The 13,109-nt window shown below is 46.8% G+C and overlaps 1 protein-coding gene across 1 annotated transcript in view; it reads right to left on the reverse strand.

Moving 5' to 3' along the window:
- Positions 1 to 10,974, reverse strand: part of YDJC (YdjC chitooligosaccharide deacetylase homolog) — a 107,707-nt gene extending 96,733 nt beyond the window's left edge. Inside the window, exons 1-2 of the mRNA XM_083590548.1 lie at positions 10,827 to 10,974; positions 9,932 to 10,561 (exon numbers count right to left, since the gene is read on the reverse strand). The gene's annotated coding sequence lies outside the window, so the exon portion shown is untranslated. The remainder of the gene's footprint in view (positions 1 to 9,931; positions 10,562 to 10,826) is intronic.
- Positions 10,975 to 13,109: the final 2,135 nt, after the last annotated feature.

The raw sequence follows: 13,109 nt of genomic DNA on the forward strand, positions 1-13,109 counted from the left end.
TTAATACAGTGGTACCTCAGGTTACATACGCTTCAGGTTACAGACTCCACTAACCCAGAAATAGCACCTCGGGTTAAGAACTTTGCTTCAGGATGAGAACAGAAATCGTGCTCTGGCGGCATGGCAGAAGCAGGAGGCCCCATTAGCTAAAGTGGTGCTTCAGGTTAAGAACAGTTTCAGGTTAAGAACGGACCTCCGGAATGAATTAAGTACTTAACCCGAGGTACCACTGTAATGGGGTGCTAACTGTTGGGGGAGGGCAGAGAACCCAGAAAAACTCTGTGTGTGTGTGTACGCATGCGCACACGGAATGGAGTTCCTTGAAAAGGGACATGGCTGACTGGCTGGCATCCTGAACAAGCGCACCCCACGCTGCAAAATTTTGCTGCAGGTCCCATGTGTCGCTCCTAATTCATCCTTCCGAACACTTCCCCCAGTGCTCTCTCATACCTCCATGCCAGTCATTCATCCATATTGTGCTACATAAGCACAAATAGTTTCCTCTTCTGTTAATAATTACTAAACCCAACACTGGTGAGTATGTTGGGGAGGGGTAGAATCCACAGCACCATTCGTTCCTTTTCTATTGCCATATTAATAATCACGGAGCAGATTTGCATAAATGGGGACCACCACCACATTTTAACCCCCTTCAGGCAAAACTCAGCCAGTGTTGGTCACTTTGAAGCCCACCTTATTTTGATGGCATTTAAAGCCGTATCACACACCACTTTAAACCATAGCTGTCAAGCGTCCCTTATTTGGCGGGACAGTCCCTTATCCCAGCGCCATGTCCCGTTGCTGTCCCTTATGGATGATGTCCCTTAAATAAGCTACTGAAGGTAATGGGGCCCTTTCTATGTCCAGCTGTCCTTTGTCAACAACAAATTGTTGCTTTTTTGTGTGTTGAATATATGCTATATGGTAATTTATGGACCTAATAGGTATCTAAAGCCATCTGCGCGCAACAAAATATGTATTTTATCAAAGTAATTGTTGATCCCTTATTTTGGCTGCTGATCCCTTATTTTCGAGGCTGCTGGTTCCTTATTTTCAAATCTGTAAGTTGACAGCTATGCTTTAAACAGTCATGGCGTTCCACCCCCCACCCACCCCAAAATCCTGGGAACTGGAATTTCGTCATAGTTGCTGAAAGTTGTGAGGAATCCCCTATTCCTCTCAGAGAGCGACAATTGTCAGAGTTCCCTGGAAAGAGGGGTTGACAGTTATAAACCACTCTGATAACTGCATATTTATTTGGGAAAGTGGGAAGGGGGAGTCTCTACGATGATATGATACGATAGCACAGATGGAGCCAAAGTCTCTTGCACTGAAATCAATGGGATTTACAAGCGCTCAGCTAGACCAGACCATGCCCTACAAATTTATTGCAATACAGGCAAACTCCCCACTTGCACATGACTGCAGACGATTGTGCTGTTTTTGGTACCGCAAGTAGGCATGGTGGGGTGGGGAGATCGGGGTTCGGGGCAGGCTAATATGTGTTCTTCTGAACACAACCCCTGCATAAATCAGGAGTTCCCTGTATCCCTGTTTCTCATCCAAATGACTCTTTGACGTAACGGCCTCCTAAAAAAAAGAGAGAATTTAGAAAGGAAAAAAAGGGAACCTCCGTATTAAATAAGCCCATATAAACTCCAAATCTCAACTTTAAAAAACAGAACACAGGGCAACGTGCCTTTATTGAGGAATCATTTCATACAGTCTCATAAATGCTTCTGGTTTTCGTGCTGCAAGCTCTCTTCTCCACACACCCCGACCTACAGAAATAGATTTTCCTCCCTCCGTTGAATGAGAATTGATCACTACAGAAATGTGTCCTAGAGATGGACATGTGTCTCACATCCACCCCCCCCCCCACCTCGGACATTCCTTGTGCCCACCTGTACAGTGGTACCTTGGTTCTCAAACACCTTGGTACTCAAACAACTTGGAACCCAAACACTGCAAACCTGGAAGTAAGTGTTCCGGTTTGCAAACTTTTTTCGGAAGCCAAACATGCTCCATTTTGAGTTCCACACTTTTGTTTTGAGTGTTATGCTGAGGTTTGTCTGTTTTTGCTATTTACTTTGCATTTTTGTGGCTTTTTTATTTTGTTTTTGTGATGGTGTGGAACCCAGTTCAGCTACTGATTGGTTGATTGATTGATTGATTGATTGATTGATTGTGTGACTACAGTACATTATTGCTTTCATTTTATGGATAAACGGTCTTGTTAGATAGTAAAATTCATGTTAAATTGCTGTTTTAGGGGTTGTTTTTAAAAGTCCGCAACGGATTAATCCATTTTGCATTGATTTCTATGGGAAAGCTCGCCTTGGTTTTGGAATGCTTTGGTTTTGGAACGGACTTCTAGAACGGATTAAGTTTGAGAACCAAGGTACCCTTACTCTCTGTCTCTTATTAGCCCCCCACCCCCACACCTTGAGACACTGCAGTGGCTTTCTCCCAAGCTGAGCTGGTCAAACATGTTTTGCATGCAGGAGGTTGCAGGTTCGATCCCCAGCATCGCCAGCTTTTTAAAAAAGGAAGAAGAATCAGGGTGCCGGTGGCAGGAAGGTCTCTTCTCTCGAGAAACCTTGAGAGAGCTGTTGCCAGTCAAGAGTAGACAATACTGGGGTAGATCCGGAATATGGCAGATTCCTACATCCATAGAAAAGCTGCTTACAGAAAACAAGGGATTGGGGAGCCCTCTTCTCCCTACAACATGGTGGGACTCTCACAGCGCAGTCCTAACCACGCTGGCTCCATCCTACCAAATTCAGTGGGGTTCGCCCCCAGGTTAAGCAGGATTCAAACTGCAGCCTTAACTCTTCCATTGTTGTCATTAAGGAAATCATAGCAAGCATCTGGGGTGCTGTAGAGCAGGGCTTGGGACCCTTCGCTGCTCCATGTGGCCACTGGTCAGGGATGATGGGACTTGGAGTATAGCAGCGTCTGAAGGGCAGCGGGTTCACCATCATTTCTTTCCAGGGAAGGCGCTATCAAAGGCTGTGTACATGTCACACATTTAAAGCGCACACAGCCCCCAAGCATACTGGGAATTGTAGTTTGTTAAGGGCGCTGGGAACTGTAGTTCAGCGAGGGGTAAAGCTTCATTATCCAGGAATTTTGGGTGTTGGGGTTTTTTTGTTTTGGAGGGGGGAATATTCATTTCATTTATTTATTTTATTTCCATTTTACTTATCAAATTTCTATACCGCTCTTAATCTGTAGATCTTAGGGAGGTTCGCAACATAATGTATGGAGTGTACACAGGCAAAAGCTTTATTCCATTCTATTAATTCCTTGCTGAAACACTTACAGTGGGTGCTGTTGAGTCTATTACCTGCACCTGTGAAATAAAAGCGTCTCTTGGATTTGCGTGGAAGTCAGCAGACGAAGAAAACAAAACTCTGGCCCCTTCAGGCTCGTTGGTTGCCAACCATTGGGGCAGTGGAATAATAATAATAATAATAATAATAATAATAATAATAATAATAATTTATACCCTGCCCATCTCGGGTCAAACTACTTTCTCCATAGGACCAGCCGACCTCCCAGCCACAACTCACCTGGTCCCAAGAAACCGCCGAAGGTTACCAAATGCTGAGATGACGTTTTCGGGGGGGGGAGGGAGAGAGGGTGGGCTTGACCAGGGAAAAACGATCCTAAATGGTCCAACCCAAGTTGACCCCCCCCCCCCTGCCCAATGCAGCTCTTCAGGGGTGGCTGACGCCCTTTCATTATTGCACTGCTAGCTGTAACTTTGGACAGTAGTGCAACAGGGAAAGAGTAGCAGACTGCCCCATTGGAAACTTTTGGGGTCCCCCCGTACCTTCTAAGCCCCCCCATGCTCTGACACACCCACCCACACCCACAAAATGAATGTGCACATGAGTCAGAGAGGGCTTTTCAAAGCAGCCCTTGAATCTTCCCACCCCGTTTGCAGAAAAACGAAACCTCGGTTATGTGCGTTGGGTCTACAGTTAATTCCGCCTCCCTCCTCCCCGAATGTATAAAAACATCCCAGGAATCCAACACGACCTGCTGTGTTTACAATATATTATCGTAGCCTTTGGGGGGCTGCCAGCAGAGAAACGGGGGGGGGGTGAGGGGGTCCGCCCACGTCCAAGTGCCCAGGGACCACCACCTTTCTTTCCTCACCACAGAGCTCAGGAGCTATTTAACAGCTCGAAGGCTCTTGCTGTCGGCAGCAGACCACGCCGGGCCAGAGATTACAGATGGTCCCAGCTTCGTTGTGGGGGGGGGGGGAGGCGAGGCTCCGAAAGGGCTGCTATTGTCCCTGGGCCCGCCTCACAGCGCTGGTTGCTGCAGTGAATTGATGAGCGTGCTCTCTTTCTCCCCACCCCCACCAATTCCCACCCCCCCCTTCACCACTTTTCCCCCTTTCCGGGCCTGGTGTTTTACTCTGTTGTTCTAATCCGGTCTGAAGTCCGCTCCCGCCCCACTTTGCCCTTTCCCCCCTTCTGCTCCGGGCCTCAAAAGGTCCCTCGAAGAGAGAGTGAGAGAGCAGAGAGACCACCTGAAAAACAGGGAGGCCACCCACCCAGACCCTTTCAGGCCCTCTGTCAATCCCACCCCCATCCCCGCTTCTCCTGTGACTGATAATTTACAAAGGAGTGGGGGGGAATAAGGGATTTAACACCCTTCCACCGTTTTTTCTCCCCACATACCTTCGTATTGAGCTGGGGTGGAGTGGGGTGGAAGAGAGAAAGAGACTTTTATTGATCAGATAGAGCCCTTGTCCCCTTGGCTTAGGAAATCCATTCAGCCAGGCTTCCCAAAACCGAATCCGGCTGCCTTTCAACAGGCGTTTGTGATCACTTTGCAGGTTATTGTTATTTTTAAATACTTTTCAGTTAAGCAGGATTGCAGAGCTATATAATGCCTCTGGGTCTATTACTGGGTGAAATGTCATTTGCTGATCAGGTGAAATTAGCCGTGGGAAAGGAGTAATACGCTATCAATCTTTGGATTGATGTTTCTACCCTGGTTTTTCTGGCCCTAATAGTAAATCAGACATCCTGGCTTGTCGCGGTTTACTGTGTACAAGCAGTAGGCCGGTGCAGGTTGCCTGACCCGTCTTTTAATAGGTGCAAATGCAACCGGTTTAAAAGCACCAAACAAAAGATTTGACAGGCAACCTGCATTGGCACACTGCTTGTTCACAATAAACCGTGGCAAGCCAGAAAGTCTTTGGCAAATGCAGCCGGTGTAAAAGTACCAAAGGATAAACCCGACTTTCTGGCTTGTTGCAGTTTACTGTAGAGAAACAACATGCCGATGCAGGTTGCCTGATCAACCCCAACTTCGTTCTGCCTCTGACCAGGGCAGAAGGAAGGGGATGCGGTGGGGGCAGGCTGCCCTGGGAGTAACAACTGAGGGGGTGACAAAATGCCAGGCGGCACTCACCGCGCGGACTGCAGCGCACCCATGCCAGGCGTCTCTCCTGGGAGTGACATGGTGGCTTGGGCACCCGCAGGCTCTGCCCCAAACGGTCCACCCGCTGCCTCCCCCTCAGCTGTAGGGCAGCTGAGTGGGAGAAGGCAGGCACGTACGTCGCCCCAGGCGCCCAATCGGTTTGCTCCGCTGCTGCCTCTGACCACAGCGGGATAAAACAAAGCAGAAAGAAACTTTAGCTTCCTGTTATGTTTGAATCAGGGGTCATCCCACAGTCAGCAAACCAGCAACAAACCATGCTTTAAGGTTGGTTAGTTCCTGTGACTTGTTAGGTAAAGGTAAAGGGACCCCTGACCATTAGGTCCAGTCGTGACCGACTCTGGGGTTGCGGCGCTCATCTCGCTTTACTGACCGAGGGAGCCGGCGTACAACTTCCGCATCATGTGGCCAGCATGACTAAGCTGCTTCTGGCGAACCAGAGCAGCGCACGGAAACGCCGTTTACCTTCCCGCCAGAGCAGTACCTATTTATCTACTTGCACTTTGACGTGCTTGGTAGGCAGGAACAGGGACCGAGCAATGGGAGCTCACCCCGTTGCGGGGATTCGAACCACCGACCTTCTGATCAGCAAGTCCTAGGCTCTGTGGTTTAACCCACAGCGCCACCCGCGTCCCACAAGACTTGTTAGGGGGCAACAATTCAAGATCCCTGTTTCTGACGTGACGGGAAGCTGAGGGTGGGCAGGGTGAGGCATTTGGTTCAGTTTGCACCTACCGCATTCACACTTCCTGAAGCAATATACAAACCAAAAGAAAAGTTTCAAATTTCCACTTTTCTGAATTTTGCTGTGGACTTCTCCAACCAAATAATGTGTTCAAAAATGTTTCATTTGTGTGTGTGTATGTGCATAAAGCCTATTATTAGTGACATTATGCATGCTAAATAAAAAAATATGATGCATAACTAGGCATACTATAATAATAATAAGCTTTATATTAGGGGAAATTGCTTGCAGAAATGTCTATATTAGTCCAAAGTACATTAAAAATGTTGCTTTAGGAGAAATTTGCACTGAAACGCCAATGGATTTTCACAAGGACTTTAAAAAATGGTTAATTATAACCACAGACTGCTGAGGAAATGTGGAGAAAGGAATTTAATACTGAAGATATGAAAAACTGAAATCGACAGATTTCTCAAAAGCTTTTTGGTCTGGAAAGGACCAATGGGGGAGGGATCAGGCAGAAATCATCATCAAGCTGCTAGTCCACAGTAAACCACAATGAGCCAGAAAACCTGTGTTATTGATACATGCAAACAATGGTCTTCTTATTCCCAGCCCTCTTTCAATATCTCAAGTTCAATGCACTCGTAACTTGTGAAGTCTTAGTGGACTCAGTAGCAAATCTTTCTGAGTAAGGATGCTTAATATCTGGTTGCACAGGATCTAGCCTATTTTAAAAAATGAAGATGAGGCAGTTTCTTCTCTTAAGTCTGCCACAAACCCCGGAAGAAAAATCTGTCTAGGAGAAGAACACAATGTTATGCAACGTCAAATAATATATTACCGCCCCCTTCTAGATCGCAAGAACTGTTTGTCTTTGTTTAACCAACCTGCCCGTTTTCTGCTTTTGTTTCTGGTTCAATTTCTACTTATTTATTTATTCCTTCCCTCGAAGAGTGCCCCCCCAAGGAAAAGACCCTATAAGCAATATTGCACTACTAGGACCCAACACAGAAGCAGAGGCAATATTGATAGGGTCTTACCCTCAAGGTTCTCAAATGGGACGTAACTTCCTGCATCAGGTGACTTGAGTAGTTTCATAACGTATCTGTAAGCACTGCAATTGCACAGGGGGGAAAACGTTAGAAGACCAACCGTCAGAAGTACAAGGCCATCTCTTCCTTGCTTTTACCAATCTAGTCAATAACATTCTCTCATTAGCAGGGCTTTTTGCCTCTTACTCCCTCCTCACAACCACCCTGCAAAGAAGGCTACAAACTTTCCAAGTTTAAGGGGGGGAAACCGAGGCAAATAGGCCAAAATTACCCAAAATGTATGTTTGAGGTTCAGCATAAATTGCATCCCAGCAATCCTAAACCAGAGGTTAAAACTGCAACTTTGCACTCACTTATATGAGAGCAAGTCTCTTTCAATCCGGTGAATCATTTCTAAGCAAGCAAGCATGGATCAGGCTACTGGGCTATTTTCAGACACGACACCAAAAGGGCTTTTTGAAAGGTTTCTGCATCCAGACGGCAAATGCAAAACTTGTTATGCAGGTGATCGCTTTGAAACAGCCCACTTTATCCCAGACTCATAACATTCATGCATGTATACAAATAGCGTGTGATGCCCCCAAGGTCCAAATATCCTGAAATGTGAGCTCAAACAGAATGTTTCTAGGAGTGCTTCAGTCTGTCATCATTCCGTCTAACAGCAAATTTGGGTGGCAGAGTGCTGATCATTTTGGAAGTGAGGTGGGCCCACCCCAAAAGCAGGAAATGGTTTTTACATACCCAGAGGACACACTAGGTATGGAGAAGTTTGTAAATGAAAACTTTTTAAAAGACCTGCGAGCTCCCTAACTTACAGAATGCAGAGGGCACGGGGATAAGAAAATAATAGAATAATTCATCTTGTCTACAAAAGGAAGCTTCCTGGTATTTTTATACAGTCGTACCTTGGTTTTTACACAGCTTAGTTCCCAAATGTTTTGGCTCCTGAACATCGCAAACCCGGAAGTGACTGTTCTGGTTTGTGAGGTATTTTTGGAAGCCGAATGTCCGTCGGGGCTTCCGATTGGCTGCAGGAGCTTCCTGCAGCCAATCAGAAGCAGCGATTTGGTTTTCGAACGTTTTGGAAGTCGAACGGACTTCTGGAACGGACTCCATTTGACTTCCGAGGTACAACTCCTATTAGCAAAGAGCAGCTGTACTGGGAGCTCAGATTGAATCGATAGGTTCAAGCGGTTCTGGAGCTTCAGTTCCAGGGATGGGGAACCTGCTTTTTCCCAGATGTGGCCAGACTCCATCTCCCTCAGCCAGCATGGCCATTGGTCCGGAATGAAAGGACTCCACTAGTAAAGGAAGGACTCATCTGAGAAACCACCTCCTTCTCTCCAGACCCTTCTGGGTGTTGAGATCAGTAGGAGTCCCTCTTGGCTGTTCCACCTCCCTCAGAAGTTCAGGGGTGGCTCAGGAGAAAGCATTCTGTGTGGCAGCCCTTAAATTGTGCAATTCGCACCCCCCCCCAGCTTTTTGGCAAATGCAGACACCCCTCTTTACCTCGGCCTTTGACACTTGAGACACATGTTTTCAGGTCCCACCCTATTCCTGTACCCGGGATCTGGTTCAACTGTTTTTAATTCCCAATTTTAAATGGCTGTAACTGGACCTGGGACCAGCTAGTGAAGGGCAAGTAATAAATTTAATTCACAATAGTCATCATAATCATACTGTTGAGAGTTGCAAGCCAGAAATATACTAGGAGGTGGAACATGTTTCCTATCCCTGGGGTATAAAACTACCGGTGGTGAGGGAAACCTTATAGATGGAAGGGCCCTCTGTGCAATATACCTAAAAACTAGGGGAAAAGCATGCTCCCCTACCACAGAATTATTCGCCACCCCTCTTCTGCAGCTTGATGCTGACCATCAATTCATCGATTTAATTTATTGACCGACTGGAAAATCCTATATGCAGAAGCTCTCGTTTCCTAGCAGAGAAGTGCAGCCAAATGCACACGACGTAAACTGGTCTTGGGAGCAGACTAGATGCGATGTTAGGGCTGGTGTCCCAGATTTAAAAACCAAGCAAATGAACATAAGAAGGCGGTGTTGTTGTTGTTATTTTAAACATAAATAGCCAGCGAAAGGGTGGGGGCTGAGCCATCTTGCGCCAATCATTCGAGGGAGACGGGGGAAGGTTTCTCAAGCCGAGGGCTGCGTTATCCCAAACTAAATTGACTTTGCTGCGTTCTAAAATTGGGTCGGGTCGTGCCAAAAGTGGGTGGAGCCAAGCAGAAACACGAGTCGCACACCTAGGTTCCATCTGCACTCTGCATTTAAAGAGGTATCGTGCCTCTTTTAAACTGTAACGGCTTCTCCCAAAGAATGCTGGGAAGCGTAGTTTGCCAACGTTGCCAAGAACTGTATAGGGCCTCACGCAAACACACCCCACCGTTGCACACCCAATTGGATTTACGATCCCAATGAGAAATTTCATTCCTATTGGCAAATAAGATTTCCGATCGGGGGTCAAAAGACTGGTGTTCCCCTTCCCCCTGTCATGCAATGGTCGGATCCTGCCAAACATCCTAGCTGCAGCTGCCCCAGGTGGCTATTTATGTTTTTTAAAATCCTGCCCGCGTGGCGTAACCACATGACTCAACGCCATGATCTAGGATGGCCCCAAGTTTCCATTTTTGGGGTGACTGCCCCAAGATACCACTTATCCTGGCACAAGCCTGCATGCCCATTGCCCCACCAAGTTGACCAAAACTCACCAGTATAGTGACCCACCAAGACCTCAATAAACATCCTGTTCTTCCTGCCTGTAAAAAAAAAAAATCAGAACATAGGAAGCAGCCATATATACCAGGTCAGACTCTTGCTCCACATAGCCCATGGTTGGGAGAACATCTGTGGCCCTCCAGATGTCACGGGACTACAACTCCTATCAGCCCCAGGCAGCATGGCCAGTGGTCATGATGGGAGTTGTAGTCCCTCAGCAGCTGGAGGCTCACAGCTCCCCCAATGCTTGTCTATTCTTATGGCATCTCAGTTCTCCAGGGTCTTGAACAGAGGTCCTTTCCATCTCCTGTCATCTGATAATGCTTATACAGGCTGGGAATGCCACAGGGCCTTCTATATGCAGGCCCCTGGGCTCTGTTTGGCTGGCTGGATTGTGAATTGCCCTGGTGTGCCCCTAGACACATCCTAGGGAAAGTCCGTAGCTTAGTGGTAGAGCACCTGTTTTGCAGGTGAAAGCTCCTCAGCATCTCCAGGTAGATCTGCGGGAAAGAGTCCTGCATGATACCTTGGAGAAGTCATTGCTAGTCAGTGAAGGCAGTAGTGGGGGAGATGGACTGTTGGTCTGAATTTGTCAGCTTACTAGGTCTCTCACACAGCTGCTTCTTAATTACCGTACTTTTTGCTCTCTAAGACTCACTTTTTCCCTCCTAAAAAGTAAGGGGAAATGTGTGTGCGTCTTACGGAGCAAATGCAGGCTGCGCAGCTATCCCAGAAGCCAGAACAGCAAGAGGAATTGCTGCTTTCACTGCGCAGCGATCCCTCTTGCTGTTCTGGCTCCTGAGATTCAGAATATTTTTTTTCTTGTTTTCCTCCTCCAAAAACTAGGTGCGTCTTGTGGTCTGGTGCGTCTTATAGAGTGAAAAATACGGTAATTAGCTAGCTCTTCTCAGGCATCCCAATAACATTTTAAGCATTAAGAGTTACTGGAGGGTTCAAAGATTTAAACAATGATAGAGAAATTTAATATATTACTTTAAGAACAGAAGAAGAGCCTGTTGGATCCATCTAGTAATAGTAATAATAATAATAATAATAATAATAATAATAATAATAATAATTTATTATTTATACCCCGCCCATCTGGCTGGGTTTCCCCAACCAATCTGGGCGGCTTCCAACAAAACACTAAAATACAATAACCTATTAAACATTAAAAGCTTCCCTAAACAGGGCTGCCTTCAGATGTCTTCTAAAAGTCTGGTAGTTGTTGTTCTCTTTGACATCTGGTTGGAGGGCGTTCCACAGGGCGGGTGCCACTACCGAGAAGGCCCTCTGCCTGGTTCCCTGTAACTTGGCTTCTCGCAGTGAGGGAACCGCCAGAAGGCCCTTGGTGCTGGACCTCAGCATCTGGGCACAACGATGGAGGTGGAGACGCTCCTTCAGGTATACTGGACCGAGACCAAGGCCGTTTAGGGCTTTAAAGGTCAGACCACCACTCTGAATTGTGCTCGGAAACATACTGGGAGCCAGAGTAGGTCTTTCAAGACCGTGTTATATGGTCTCGGTGGCCGCTCCCAGTTACCAGTCTCTAGTCTAGCATCTTGTTCTCACAATGGCCAACCAGATGCCTTTAGGGTACCTGCCAGCAGGATTCGCATACAAGACACCCTCCTCTCCTGTGTTTTCCAGAAACTAGTATTCGGAAGCATTCATAGCCTCCCACTGCGGAGGCAGAGAATAGCCATCCTGGCCTAGTGCCCACCGATAGCCCTCTCCCTTCATGAAATTATCTAATCCCCTTTTTAAAGCCATCTAGGTTGGTGGCCGCCAATGCCTCCTTTCCTGTGGCAGTGAGTTCCATAGTTTAGCTATGTGCTGCACAGAACCTTCAGGGGTATTTAAAGTGGGCAGTGTGTCTGGGTTCAATGATATTTTGATATGCAAATGGTGTGTGTTCATTTTGTGAAACACTGGAGTGGAATGCCATTGCTAGGTTGATATTGGTCAGTCTTCCCCAAACTGGTGCCCTTCAGATGTTTCAGACTACAGTTCCCATCAGCCCCATGTAATATCCGTTTGAGGAAGGCTGTTTTTGGTTAAATGAGCATGCATGCTTGCAAATGAAACATACGCATCAGGAAGTTGGAAATTTGGTTTGAGAACAATTCATTAAAGGTCTGCCGTTTTTTCTTGGCAATTTGCATCAGTCCAGCCCTTTATATTACATAAACTTCAAGGTATACTCAGCCAAATAGTACTGGGATTGAGGGTGCTGGTTGTCTGACTTTTCTCCCCCTGTTTAATTACTCTGACTTCCTACATGTGATTTGCTCAATGAGCTTTTTAAGTTGCGATCTTTCCCAGTCTGCATCCGTAATGGAAGTTGTTTTCACGATGTTGTTATTGTTCTATCACTTATATGCTGTCCTGGGCTCCTTTGGGAGGATGTGCAGAATATAAAATTTAATTAAGCATTCTCATCATCTATAGGAACTGAACTGGTGTTCAGTTTTTTTATTTTAGTTTTCAACAGAAGCACTAGCATGTTCAGAAGGTAAAAGGTAAAAAGTAAAGGACCCCTGAGTGGTTAAGCCCAGTCAAAGTCGACTATGGGGTTGCATGCTCATCTCGCTTTCAGGCCGAGGGAGCCGGCGTTTGTCCACAGACAGCTTTCTGGGTCCTGTGGCCAGCAGGACTGAACTGCTTCTGGTGCAACGGAACACACTGTGACAGAAGCCAGAGCACACAGAAACACCGCTTACCTTCCCGCCAGAGCGGTACCTATTTATCTACTTGCACTGGTGTGCTTTCGAACTGCTAGGTTGGCAGGAGCTGGGACCGAGCAACAGGAGCTCACCCCGTTGTGTGGATTCGAACCGCCGACCTTCCAATCAGCCAGCCCAAGAGGCTCAGTGGTTTAGACCACAGCGCCCCGCACATCCCTACAGCATGTTCAGAGGAGTATTCAGCTTGGTGTTTTACATGTAAAGTTCCCAGCATTCAATCCCTGGCATCTCCAGGAGGGCAGAGGAAAAGACTGCAGTCCAAATCCATGGAGAGCCACTCTGGGTCAGTGTAAACTATCCCTAGCCAAGCTGGTAACCTCCAGCTACAGAATTCTCCCTCCCTCAACTGTTCTTCTCTGATTACTTTCACAGGGTTATCTTGCTTCAATCCGCCTTATATCATTGCCTCTCATTTTTGTTATTT

The sequence above is a fragment of the Podarcis filfolensis genome (assembly GCF_964270895.1).
Source record: "Podarcis filfolensis genome assembly, chromosome: 16".
NCBI lineage: Eukaryota > Metazoa > Chordata > Lepidosauria > Squamata > Lacertidae > Podarcis > Podarcis filfolensis.